The 11,942-nt window shown below is 42.7% G+C and overlaps 1 protein-coding gene across 1 annotated transcript in view; it reads left to right on the top strand.

The window, feature by feature from the left end:
- Positions 1–4,888: 4,888 nt before the first annotated feature.
- Positions 4,889–11,942, top strand: part of HHAT (hedgehog acyltransferase) — a 167,159-nt gene continuing 160,105 nt past the window's right edge. Inside the window, exon 1 of the mRNA XM_032443397.2 lies at positions 4,889–4,986. The gene's annotated coding sequence lies outside the window, so the exon portion shown is untranslated. The remainder of the gene's footprint in view (positions 4,987–11,942) is intronic.

Genomic DNA, 11,942 nt, shown 5'->3' with positions numbered 1-11,942 from the left:
CAAACTAGAGAATGTGGTGATGGCAGAAGGGGGAAAAATGTGCTGTTACTGGGACATGAATTAACATTTCCATGAAATTTTCTGTCTCCCTCCTCTGACTCCATCCACGGACAAGCAGTTTCTCATTAGATTTTTCCATTTCTCTCCTTCATTTCACTTCCAATTTCACATCACGCTTCCTTTGGTTCCCTTAATCTAACCTTCACACTAGTGGTGCTTTTCCGTACCTAAGAACCAGTCTTTGTTCCATGGAAGCAGAGTCCTTCCTTTAAGCACATCTTTCTGAATATCTTTATTAACAGTTCCCTTTTTCTTGCTTTATGAACCAGATGGTCCTGATGAATTGGGTGACTGACTTCCCTTGCAGACTCATTATTTAATACTCCTTACACGCATGGATAAAACAAGTCAAGTTTTTGCATCAAAGTTGATTCTTTTTTTCCTATGCTTTCTACAATGAATATGACAGGATATGGATTCAGGAATGCACTAAAGTTTTGATGACTTTTTTCATCCAGATTATGCACATTAGTAATATGAGCAGTTCCTGAGTATGAATAGATGAGCTTCTTATGGGATTTTTTGCTGCGTCAAGCATGGGAAGCAGGTGAAGCTGGAGAGACTGGAAGGAAGCAGTTTTGTCTATAAAGACTGTCATTCTGAGTCTGCTTTTTTCTTCTTTTTTTCCACCCAAGAACTTCACAATTGAGTTTTGCAAGTGAATTTTCTATATGAGTTTATCAGAGGGGCTGGGGCAATGCTGGTGATACTGTCTGCCTTCTGCAGTCCCTGGCTTTTTGTGGGTAGCTCTGGGAGAAAGAAGAAGCCATTGGTTATTCAGGGACTGCCTCAAGAAAGGACCTGTACATCTCTCTGCAGCTTCTGCAGCTCAGCTAATAAAAGGCAAGATAAAAAGCTCTGCAAAGAGGAGAAAACAGTTTAAGAGCTTTGCCTTACCTCAGCCTTAACGGTGGCCCAGAACACCTACTGGGAGGCCAGGTGACCCATAAAGAAAAACAAAACACACTTCAGTTATGCCTGGAAATAGAGTAAACTGAGATCGGCAAGAAAGCAGCTTTTGTACAAGCTGGGAGGATGCTGTAACATGCCAGGGTGTTTTGCTAGCAGTGCCTTTCAGGGCTATGTTATGGCAAGTTACGTTTTGTCTGGCCTATGTCCAGAGATGATCTCTTTTTTGCATTTCTTCTTTTTGCATTAATAAGTTTTTCTGCTGCGTTCAGTTGTGGAAGCAGGAGCTGGTTATGTGCTTGCCTGGCACTCTTGGGCAGTGTAGTCAGGGTAAGGCAGTCTGAGGCAGAAAGGGCACCATATCAGTATGGTAGTGCCTCATCTGCCAACACAACGTGCACTGGTTAGCAAAGGAAATGAGCTAAAATTCACGCCAGCGTTTTGTACTAGTGTTCCTAGCAACCCTGAAGAGGGGCTTTTCATAGTCTTTCAGTTAAGCTGCTAATCTGTGATCTGTTCCTTTTCTCATTTCTTTCCTGGAGGATCCCTCCTTTCAGTGAACGTTCCCTGGACTGCTTCAGGATTCTGTCCTATTCAAGAACACTGTCTCTGGGCGGTAGGCAGGGATAGCCTTGTCCTTGCAAATAACTAGTTTCCCAACCCACAAATTCAACCTCATGATGAGCTTGTGTTGAAATGGAACTCTGTGAACAGAGCAATCTTCAGATAATGGCTCAGTTCATAAGGAAGCATCATGAGCTCCAGGCTTGGACCACAGTGCCAGGATAACTCTTCTTTTTGTCCTCTTTTTCCGTGGCTGCTCCAGCATGTGACTGTGATGAGTCAGGGGGAAACATAGGATAAAAAAACCCACATGGGTCAAGATAAAGAGAGATTGCTTGCCAGTTACTGGCATTGGCAAAGCTATCTTGACTTGAGAAAAATCAGTTTAATGTATTGCTTATCAAAATATATTTGGATAGTGAAAAAAGAGAAGAATTGAAACAGCATGTTTCCTTCCTTTCTCTTTAGCTCAGCTCTTAAGCTTAACTTCATTCCCAGCTCTCTCTCTGCCCCCTCCCCAGCAGCTGAAGGAGGGTGAGAATGGCTTGTGATCAGTCTGTAGCAATTTGTCCCTACCACTTCTTCTACCTCCCACTGTTACCTTGCCTGGGTCCTTCACATGGGCTGCAATCCATCACAGACTGCTCCAGAATGGTTCTCTCCATGGGCTGTATGGGAATCCCTCTTCTGGTACCTCCTCCCATCATTCTTTCCTCACTGTGAGATTCGCAGAGCTGCTTCTCACACTTTTCTTCTCTGCCTTTATAGAGCTTTACCATTTATTGAGTACTTATTCCCCAAGCTGCTGCCATCTTGATATTGTGCCCTATCGTGGTGCCATTGGAAGTGTCTGACTTCGGCATGGAGCTGCTCTGGCCTCTCCTTAGAGGTCACTGCAGTCAGCCCCACTGCTACCACCTCACCATGGACACTCAGTGCAGTGAATTCCAGCCAGACAGCCCTTTCTAAAGGGCAGAACCAGAAGGAAGAGTCGAGTTGTAGATCCTAGCTGTCTGCCTAAGGCAATATGTGAAAACAGGCAGAGGCACTCCTTTTTATGTGGAGTCCAGAATTATCTGGATTTTCTTTCTCTGGAAAGTGAACAGTCAGTCAGTTACAGAGGGGAGTCCTCTGTGTAAGGGCAGGTCTGTGGTGGAGAGCCTTTCCCATAGTGGCTTCCTCCAGAAGCCACTGCCCACCACCCATAGCCCCCAGTGTTCCCTGCGGCCAAGTGTTGTCCACAAAGTGGTGGCCCATGGACGGGTGGTGCTGAAAGGGCGTTTCTTATGAGTGAAGCCCTTGAACAAGAGGAATATTTCAAGGGAAAGGAGGGGAGGAGTCATGTGGGGCTGAGGCTTTTTGGATTTCCTGAAGCTGTGGGATGTGGGAAGCACGGAGGGTGACAGACTTGGACAGGGGTGAGGAAATGGCCTGGCAAGCATGGCAGGCATGGGTCCAGGGGAGTGTCTGTCCTCCCCTGCACTGGGCGGTGGTGATGGATGTGGTGTGCTTCAGCCACCGGCGACAGTCACAGTCATGTTTAGCTCCGGTGCTGTGCAGGGCTAGTCCTGTGATGCCCATGCAACCTGGGCTTCTGTTGAAGTGTTAGGTTTGCAGACAGCTGAAGTTTTGTTAACAGTTACCAGCATGAACCAAACTCCTAGATCGCCATACCTCCCAGCCTTTAGATCTCAATCTGGTGTGCTCAGAGCACTTCTACTTAATTGTTAGTGAACCAGAATATTAAATGGTACAAAACCTGGCCAAAAGCTAAAGATTTGGTTGGTGAGCTTTAACCTTTGATACTCAGAGCCAAAACTTTGCATACAGGAGAAATTCTAGGGTGAACGTAACACACACACACGTCTGGAGGATTAGCTGTCTCTTGTCCAGATATGCCACACCTTGTAATTAAAGAAGAGGCTGTTAGTATGTGACATAGGAATGCAGAGGGTGTGGAACACCCCAGATTTACAGGCCATCAAGTTTATGAAAGAGACTAAATGCTGTTTAGTGTTACAAAGGTGGTGAGACCTTTGTTCAGCATTGCCCCAAAAATCTGGCACACCTCCGATGGGAAAACACATTGCAAGTAAGATCTTGTTAGAAGAATAATCTGCAAGAAAAATTCAGTAGGGAAACTCCAGTAGCTTCTGAAATGATTGCTTTTCTTCATGTACTGCAACAGGAGAATGGTGTGTAGACTGAACGCAAATATGCATGTGCAAGTCTTCTACTGTGTCTATTTTAACTTTACAAGTTTTCACTAAAATAAAAGTGCTCGAGTGAGCTCTAGTGCATAAAAAGTGCAACGAGCTCATTTCAGTATGTGAAAGATTTTATCTGTAGTTAAGATCTGAATGTAAGCACAGGGCTGAGGAAATAATTTCGGTTGTGTCCTTTCCAGTAAGTTGCTATACCTCAGGATATTTATAGCTCAGTAGAATAATGAATATTAACACTTGTCATCTCACATCCAAAGTGTCATGTTAAAAAGGGGGATTTGAACTCTAGAGATTAATGCAGTGAAAGCTATGACAACACTAGGCTCAATGAAAGAAAAGCTTCAAGTTAACCATAAAAGGCTCAAAATGAGTCCAAACTCAAGGAAAGCATCTTTCTTTTTTTCAACCAGGCCATCATGGTCATTCTGTGCTGTAAGCCTTTGTGTCCGCATCTCAGAATTGGATTAGGCTCCCTCCAGGATTCCTCTGAAGGTCAGTGGTAACACTAATCACTAACTCTGAGCCTTGCAGTGGTTTTGGTACTTGTGACTGGACTAGAGAACTGAATTAAATGCTCTAACAGGGTACAAGAAATAATCAGAGACCTACTGTTGCACAGTCATGCTCACTAAAAGTTTACACCAGGTCCCCTGCAATGAAGGCAAAGCAGTAAAGACTGATTGCCTGACTTTTCTTCCTGATTAATATGCTGTCATCTTCATTCTTTTTCATGAGCAAAAGTTTCACTTTTCTGAAAGAACTGCCTCCTTTCAAGGTTATTGGACTTTCAGTGGGATAATGGAACATTAGCTACAGTGCTCTGAGTGGAGGGGGAAGCAGCTGATTCAGATATCTGGAGTCTGGAGGGACACCATTATAATTCAAAACTTGACCTCCGGTTGGATGGTGCTTCTCTTCCATGCTAGGACTGGATTTGGTTGTGTAGTTACAGACAAACCATTGTGAGGGCAGATTGTGCCCAGCTGCTGCATGGGTACACAAAGAGCTGAGAAAGCTGCAGGGAGCCTCTTCGTTGTGTGTTCCTGGACAGCAGCCAACCTCCCATCAAAGGTTGCCCATTTCTTGAGAAACAGCAGAGCTTGCTCCATCCCCCAGCGATGCCTCAAGCCAAAGGTGTCCAAATGGAGACGAAAAGGGTATTTCCAGTTTCCCAGTTTGTGGGACAGAGTGTACAAGGTGGGGAGGGAAATCTGCACCGATAGAGAAAGTAAGAACTGTCTGAATGGGAGAGTACTGAAAACCTTCACAGGGACAAGATGTAAAGCATTATGGCTTTTAATGAGTCAGCTGTCATCAGATTTCTAGTAATCTTTAGCAGGGTGTTTCAGTATAATTGATCTTTACATGCATTTTCAGAAACTTCTGAAAGTCATCTATAAGCTGACTTGCCTTTGACCAGCATAGTTCTTTGTGTGTGTTGGTTTGCATCAAATACAGCCTAATTCTTATGTAAAAATTCCATGGGAAAATCCAGGAATGACTGCATAACTGATTTGGTATGGCACTGGGCTATAATTCTTTTCAGATTTCAGTTTTCAAGGCCAAGAAACCAAAACCCTAAGTAATGTTTCAGTTCTATCCCTTTGCAAACTGGGTCTCTGTGGAATGCACAACTGTAGCACTCTATGCTGTATATAGAAAAGCACTTTCAATGTCCTGCAGATGTCTGCTCAGTAGCTTCCATATGGCAGATTACTTGTTGTTGGACCAGACTCCGCTCATGCTTGTGCAATTCTGTTGCAGTTGGCGAGGAGGTAAGGCAATCACAGCTCAATCTGGCCCGTTGGGTCAAATAAACTCTGCACACTCGAGTAGGGGTTTCAAGTTGAATAATGTTGCTGGAACAGTTTCCTCACTGATACTGGTGCAGCCCTGCCTTTCAGAGAACTTGAAAAGCTTAGGAGTTTGGTAGTAGGTTGAGAGTGCTCTGGCACCTGAGTGCTGGGCTAAGATGGAATCTCTTGAACATTACTGGCACCTGAAAAGCCTTTATTGGTCCAATGCAATAAACTGGTGGTCTTAGTGAGGCAAAGGATCGGATAATTATAGAAGCAGAATCTTCCTCCAGAAGTTGTTCTCTCTGTTGAAGCTGAAACATTTTGGCAGGGGCAGTTTCCTCAGTCTCCCTTGAGCTCTGTATTTTCTTGTGGCTTAAGAGAACACTGTGTTCATTTCGGGTTTTGATCCACCGAATTTCATTCTGTTTTCTATTTATAATATTTTCCGTGTTGTTTTTATGAAACTTCCGTGTGTAAGTCTGAGACATACAAAGAGCAAATTATGAATTTAGACACTCTTTCAGTATTGCCAGTGCTGGTGTCTGTACAGCCTGGCTGGATGCCCACTTGGTCTCATGCTGGTGGCACTGCAGCATGAGCAGGATATGTGTTGTGATGGCATTGAGCGGTTGCTGCAAATTGTTTCTTACATTAAAAACCACATTTTGAGGCACTTTTGATGGAACATGCTGGCCTCAGGTGAGTTGCACCTGCCTAGCTCAGATTAGGCTCAACCTGCATTGTTGTAAACTCTGAGAAGCCACCTGAGGATGCCCTAAGATTTAAAGATCTTTGAAGTAAATTGATTTATTTTTGTTCTTCCAATTAGGAAAGCTGAATTTGACCTAAAGATTTTGAATTTGGTTGGAGAAGAGGTCAAGCAAAGTGTTTGGGTACTGAGAAGATAAGGTGGAAGTCTAATTTCTCCTAATTTCTCTGCTTTTCCAATATGTGGAAAAATGTGTGGGGACACAGAAATAAGATAACTCATTCTTTTGGCTATCTTGCTTCAGTTTGCAATAGCAAATCATATTTGTAACTAAGCTAATTTGGAAATGGCAGGGAACACCATTCTAGTGACAAAGAGACACTCACCATCTGCAGTCTGGCAGTACTTGCCAACTATATGTTTGGGACACAGCAGTCTAGGCAAAAGTGCTATCATCTGACCCTAATATATCTATTTTTCAGTTTATAGTGTTGTAAGCATGTCAACAGAGCAGCTCTCAAACACGGCACATTTTGAAGCAAGTAAATTATAGCGCTAATCTAATGGCTGGTTTTGTTTTTCTGACCTACTTAATTAAAAAAAAAAAAGGGTCTAAAAATGGAAATGCTGTTTCGCTTAACACGAAGACAGAGCTGGCTTTTTTTCCCCAACATCTGTGTCCAGAAAGGAAGAAAAATCCTGTTTTGACTGGCCTTCCTCCACCAGCCTTTTTTTTTTATTATTATTTCTTGTCTAAAGCAAAGTAAGTTACATAAACATTCCACCTCTTTCCATAAATTGGCTGCAGTTTCTGAACAATAGCGTTACTGTGAAGAGAAGAAAACCACAGACACACCCCACAACTGTTGGTCACACAGCCAAAGAGAACTAAAGACACATTCTTTGAAAGTACCAAAAAGGAAATCCATGGTCTTAAGGCAAGACCTTTTATGTTATGTTTGGAAATGTTTCTCATTTCTCTCTTTCTTCCCCCACCCCCGCTTCTTCTTTAGCTCTCTTAGCTCAACATTTTTGAGGGAGCGAAATGTCTCCAGACAGAACTTTATTCTTTGTCGAGATGTGTTGATAGTATTTGTCAGTACTCACTAACCTGGAACTGGAGAGTGAAAGAGCATTGAAAAGTGGGATTTCAGAAAGAGGAAAGAAAACATGTTACTAATAATGCCTTTGAGGCATATTTCCTCAGTATAAAAAAATAAAATAAAAATACTTCAGTGGAAAAAAAAAAAAAAAGGCTAAGACAGAAAACTGTTTCAAGCAGATTGTTCTCAGTTGTAAAAGCAATAATTCTCTTCAGAGAACAATAACTCTGTAGAAACAATTGTTCTCCTCTCTGAAGCATCTCAGCGCGCTTTCCAGACGGGAATTCACACCCGTTGCAGCCTGTGTTCCCAGCTGGGCAAGCTGATGCACCAGGAGGTTAGGCAGTCCTGCCAGCGCCGCACTGCAGCAGCAAATACACCCTGAATTACTCCCGGCTGCTGCCTGCACAGCCTTCTAAACACAGAATACCAAGTGGTTTGGCACTGTCTGTCGATATTCCCTCTTGGAGGCTCTGGGATTACGATCTCAATGAAGGCGAAGTTGCCACTGATCTTACTGGGAGCTAAGCATGTGTAAAGTCAGCAGGATCCTGCAGGCAGCAGGAATGCACAACAAAGCGATGCCTATAAATCAGAGAGTAGGTGTCTGCTGGCCTCCTGCCCGCCGCTGTGCGTCGGGGCCATAACAGCAGCCCTGTGCGCAGCTGGAAAGCCCAGCTGCTGCCTCGCCAGCGGGAGGGCACGGCAAGAGCTTGTGCTGGGGCAGCTGCCTGGGCTCCTGCTGCTCTCTGACCTGCCCTTGCAGCCCTCTGTGGTAGCCCCTGCATGTGGATGCTTCTCCTGAACCCGCATCTCGTGCTCTGGGGTGAGTCGGAAGCAGTGCTCTGTGTGTTATTGAATATGCATTGGCTGTGTAAGGAGCAGCAGTAAGCAAACACTATACTGTGTAGGGGGAAAAAAACCAATGCCACACCAACCAAAATAGCTATTCTGCTGTCAGGGTACCAGCAGAAAGGATGTTTGCTGTTATTCTAAAACATGAAACATTCAGAATAAACTTCAAATGATCAGGAAAAAGAAAGGAAAAAAAAAAAAGAAAATATATTTAAAAAATAATTAGATGGTTCCCTGAGATTTTATTTGGAAGTTACAACTTTCAGTAATTTGCTATGGCACTACTGAGATATTCAAATGGGATCAAGACCCTCTAATATATGCATTCTAAAAAAGCTGCTTCCAGACCTCCAGCTTAAAGCCGAGCATAAATGAAGGAGTAGAAAAAGAAGGTGTCACAACCACTTGTATGCCACTAAGCCCCGTATATACAGAAGCTAATCTGCTTTTAGACATTGCTGTGGCTGGTAGGTGCAGTGCACAGCAAGTGGACTGAAAAAGGTTAACTTTTTCCTTTTGCCTGCCAAATTGTTTCTCTACTCCACCCTTGGTGTCCAACTTTCCAATCCCTGAGTCAGTGTCTGAAGTCAAAACAACCAGCTGGGCCCCACTGAACCTTTCACTGTGGGAAAGCTCAGCTCAAAATGGCTGCATTGTTTCTCTGTAATCTTATCCTGAGCTTATAATATCCTTAGCAATTCACAGAATTTTCAGGATTATGTTTTGGCCGTACGGGAAATGCTGACGTGAATAGTGTGAAGTTTTTGCGCTTACGTTGTAAAAGAAGATATTGTGGAATAAGTTCACTATCCATTTACTGCCATTTACTGTCTGTGTTGGTATGTTTCACCACCACTTGGAGCAGAAGGCTTCAGGATTGAACTAAATGAGTTTTGGTTTGTTTTTTTTTTTCAGATTAATTTCTTAAAATAGAATTGGTTAACCTGCTAAGATGAAAGACATGACACTGAAAATGTATCTTTCATAGAGAGAGCATCACTGTAACATCTACTAACATAAAGAAGTTCGCCTAAGATTTTCAAATTGCATTAAAGAATTATTCAAGGGCAAAGCATGTGATATCTGTTGATGTCTAAAGATCCTTCTATAGGCAAAATAATAATAATAACTATTAAGAGATTGTATGGCAAAGGAAGTACCTGTGAACAGGCTTAGGGGGTGTTACTGTATTGGTAGCAAGACTTCCCAGATTTTTCATATTGAAATATGGCATTACAAAGGCCATGCTTGAGAAAAGAAAAAAGCAAAACACACAGGAGGGATCTATGAATATAAGGAAATAGGAGACGTGGTGCTTTAGTATCAGCAGTGTGTTGTTTTGGAGACTGGGGGAGCATTCTGTATTTGCTGTGTAGCAGGTTAGCAAGTGGCTTCCTGCTGAATAGTGGTGCTTGCTAGTCTCCTGTGTACACTTGTTGGAGCGGGTATTGATGTAGGTCTTGTGGGCTGACCTCAGCATTGCAAGGAGAACTCAAAGAGAATCCCGCTAGCTTAGTCTTGTACTCAGCTATGAGCTGGAGGTAGAAATCCTACTTTTGGTGGCAAGGTTTTAATACCAAGCATGCACTGTGAACAAAGTCTTTAATGTCGGTTGGATGATGAGAATATGCTTGTGTACTTGGTGTACAGACTGCTCGTGTGGACTTCGAATGGCAGTGGTCAAGCAAGCTAGGAAGCAAATTCAAGACTTTGTGTGACCAAAGGGTTGGGATTGAGCAAAACCCCAAGAGTTTGTTTGGTTTAAACCATACAATTCCCTCATTAAGAACCTGATGTTAAAGCAGTGTCTGTGATGACCTGATTCTGACCACAATGTAGGAAAATCCTCTATTCAGAAGACTCCTGGTCCTTACAGATGCATAAATACAACTGGAAGCTCAGGTTTAAGTTGACAGCTGCATCCTTCTGCTGCTGGATCTTGATTCTTTCTCATTTGTTTCTATCCCATTTCATAGCTTTACTCCTATATATGGACTTGTTTGTGCGGTAAGCATGTTTTGTTTGTGGGACATGTAAATGTCTTTTACTTATAGTTGTAACTTTCCAATCTAGTCTTGGGAATGAGGGGCCAGGTTGTGTGTATTTGTGTACGTAAATTAGGTTCCTGCAGTTAATGCATGAGTGTGAAAGATTTGGTCTCCCCATTTAGGCCTTTTTCCTCCTTGAGAGGAAAGGAATTTATTTTAGGAACCATAGGTATCAGATGTCTGGTTCCAGTTTTCATTATTACTTAGTTTGCTAGAAAAATCACCAGTGTATTCCTCTACGAGTCATTGTTAGCACAGTTCCCTTCATTTTGCTTGTGCAGGGATCCCTTCTCACTGGTCTGTAATTCAAGAGATCAGCTGTGTTACAATTGCATAAAAAATGTCACAACTGTGGTCACAGCAGATTTTAATGAAAGACATGTTGCTGATCTATACAAAGAATGTCAGACTATTTGCTTTGGCGTTGCCTGTTGCGCTCTCCTTGGGCAGTGTGTGAGAAACATGCAGGCGCCATACAGACGATACTGGGGCTCTTGGCTTTCTTAGGAGTAGTCTGCCAGGCAGATCACTGGGATTGTGCAACCGAGACTTCAAACTGATCTGGCATGTGTTTTTAAGTGAAACTGAAATTGAGAAGATCAGTGAAGACAGATGACACAGTATGTATAAAAATCTACAACTTGGTTAAACTGAGTTTCGCAAGAATTGGTCTTCAGAATGACCTTAAAAGAGGTGAACTTTCCCTTCTACTGACTTTTCCTGCATCTCCTGTTCTTTGCACCGCAATAGTCCTGAGCCTTCTTATTGTCCAAATCCAAGCAGGTTTCATAGCAAGGCATCATAGTTCATAGCATGCATCATAAGATAATAGAATCCTTAAATCTAAGTAGTTCACCATAAAGATCACAGCAACAGGTAAACCCTAAAAACTCATCTGGTGGCACAGTTGACACAGGGTCATGGCTCAAGGGCACAGACAGCCTGGGGGTATGTGTTAAATGGACATGTTGCAAGAACTAAGGAGAGCATTGTGTGATCAACTTTGAGCCATCATGTTATTGGAAGAAATATTCGAGGTCATTGCTTAACAGTCAAAGCGGGTTGTTTGTAGTGCTCTACAGCTTCTCATTTTTAAAAACATCTTTCCTTGAGCAAAGTGGCAGCTCACTCATCATACGTTCATCCAGTCATAGGCAAACACTCCAACCTTTTCAAATATTGCTGTCTGTGTGATAGGCAGTGGGCCTGTCTTGTTTAGCTAACTGAAATCTTAATGAATTATTTTATCCAAATTAGACAAAAATACTCTTTCATATCTCATAATTCTATTAAATCTTCATTCCATTTCCTTGTCTGTTGAGCCAAGTCAGTTTACAGTGCCCTCAGCTGTACTGAGACCTTCTTGTATTCCTTGCTGTGTTTTCTCCCAAGTATGTTATTTCCATTAGAGTTTTTACTTTGCTTGTTTAGCTTTTGCCAGAAACTTCTGCTCTTCCTATTTGAAGTCCCCAGTCATGCACTTCTATGTTTTTTCCCCAGACCAAAACATAATCTTTGTAAATCTTACTAGCTTCTACAGTAACAAAAACATGTATTTTCCAGCAAAATGTCTCAGGTGCCAAGCACAGCCCAAATGGCGGTCTGAAGAAACTGTCTCCCAAAAAGGTTGGTGAATATGTGCAAACATGAGCTGTTTTTCTAAAGACAGT

The sequence above is a fragment of the Coturnix japonica genome, chromosome 3, assembly GCF_054131305.1.
Source record: "Coturnix japonica strain WE chromosome 3, WE-NBRP24, whole genome shotgun sequence".
Taxonomy (NCBI): Eukaryota; Metazoa; Chordata; class Aves; order Galliformes; family Phasianidae; genus Coturnix; species Coturnix japonica.
Note: the sequence above shows the minus strand (reverse complement) of the source record. Positions and strands in the feature narration are given on the sequence as shown.